The sequence below is a fragment of the Mesoplodon densirostris genome, chromosome X, assembly GCF_025265405.1.
Source record: "Mesoplodon densirostris isolate mMesDen1 chromosome X, mMesDen1 primary haplotype, whole genome shotgun sequence".
Taxonomy (NCBI): domain Eukaryota; kingdom Metazoa; phylum Chordata; class Mammalia; order Artiodactyla; family Ziphiidae; genus Mesoplodon; species Mesoplodon densirostris.
Genome location: NC_082681.1, coordinates 115291786 through 115294003, shown reverse-complemented (window position 1 = coordinate 115294003; position 2218 = coordinate 115291786).

Below are 2218 nucleotides of genomic sequence, written 5' to 3'. Positions count from 1 at the left end.
TGAACCATGTCTCAATTCTCTGACTGATTATACTTTTCATGCCAGGAGTTACCATGACCTCAGCTGGCCAGTTATATAGGGCTTCCTTCCTGTAGTGAGTTCCTTGATGAGCCTCCCTGATTGCTTGACAAGCTGCAGTTTGGGGAAAGAAGTATTGCCCATGTTCATTAACTAGCCACCCATGGCCTCCTATATCTCTCTACTGAAGGCCCATTTTCGGGCTTTGTCTAATTCTTCCTTTGTATAGGCTGGGTAGTAGTTGTATGGATCTGGACTCTTTGGTATGAGGGTAATTGCCAACTTGCTTGTTCAGGGCTGCACTTTCAGCAGTTGCATCTGCCTTGGCCTTGTTTCCCTTTATTACCTCTGCACCCCCTTTTGGTGACCCCTACAGTGAATCACTGCCACATTTCTGGAAGCTGTATTGCTTCTAAGAGTTTCAGTATGCTTAAGCCATGTTTCACCTGTCTGTTCTCTGTGGTAAACGTAACTTTTTTCTTCCAAATAGCCCTGTGTGTGTGTAGGATGGTATACGAATACCAGGAATCTGGGTAAATACTTAAATCTTCCCTGTCCCAAGCTCTAAGGCTCAGATGAGGGCTATCAGCTCCACCTTTTGGGCAGAAGTCCTTAGCAGTAGGCTTCGTGCCTCTGTGACTTGGGTCTGAGAGATTACTGCATCTCTCACCCTTTTTCCCTCTCTCATAAAACTCCTCCTGTCTGTGAATCATTCTTCTTTGGCATTTGGGAAAGGCTCACTTCCTAGGTTGGGGTGACTGGAATAGACCATGTCTATGGTTTCTATACAGTCATGCTCCAAGGACCCCATTTCTGTGGGTAGCAGGGTGGCAGGATTTAGCATGTGACAGGTTTTTATGGTAGCCACTGTGTTGTCTAAAAGCACAGCAGTCTTTTTTAAATAGTGGTAAGACATACCACTATTAAAAAAAAACTGATAGTAGGTAAATCGTCACATAAGAACATTAGACTTGGAAGAAATAATGAGCATGTAAGAAAATGCTTAGTGGCAAAAAACTGTTAATTTGTTAAATTTGATAGGCATCAGAAAAAAATCAGTGCATTAAATTTGTGCTGTGAAATATACATGGAAAGGGATTGGTCCTGATGAAAATGAAAATATGCACACAGTTTACTTGTGTGCTCTAGAAAGCTGATCAAAGGATTATGTTGATTTAATGGCATTTAATATTGCTAAATTCTAAGGAAAATGTTTTTATTGATGGAGTCTAAACATCCTCAGGTTCAAAATGGTGGGGTTAAGACCTGTATTGATTTAAAATGTCGAGTACTTGTTCACTGCATTGCACTTTAAGCTATGCAAAAGTTATATATTTTTACTTAACAGGGACCAGAAGGAAAAATGGACAAATAAATGCAATTTGATTTGTTGAAGTCATGGGATTATGAGTACATTTTATTTGTAATTCTATTAATGTTGCTATAATGTAATAAAATACTTAAAAATCTGAAAAAATAAAAGCATAGCCTGAACTTGAATCAACCTTCAAGGGGATAGCTGTGCTGTTCCCTTAGAACTTACTAAAGCCTGAACCTGGGGTGGAGTCCATATAGTGATTGGCTGACCATACTTAACTTTTCAGCTTCCTTTAGCAGGGTTGTAGTAGTTGCTAGTAGGCAAGGAGGCCATCCCTTAGTGGTTTGATCTAATTGTTTAGAGAAATAAGCAACCACCCGAGTAAGGGGTCCCATTTTATAAGCTAAAATACCTCAGGGGCAATTCCCTTCCTCTCATGAATGTAAAGGTCACAGGGTTTAGCTAAATTTGGGAGGACCAGGGAAACAGCCTGAAATAATTGCTTTTTCACTTCTTAAAAGGCCCTTTCACATTCTGAATTCCATTCAGAAGGATCATCATCCTTTCAAGTTTTCATCTAACGGCCTAGCTATTAGACCATAGTTAGAGATCCAGATGTGGGAAAACCCGGCCAACCCCAGGAAACCCCTAAGCTGTCTTTAGTTTTAGGAGGAGTGAGGCTGCAAATGGCTTCTATCCTTTCCTGGGCTGGTCTTCTCTGACCTTCTGTGAGAATGAAGCCTAGGTAGGTCACTCTAGTTTGTGATATTTGAGAGTTTTTCTTGGACACCTTCATCAGCTAGGTGGTTTAGGGTGGTTACAGTATTTTTGTCTGAGGCCACCTTAGTAGGGTTGGTGATCAGAATATCCTCTACATACCAG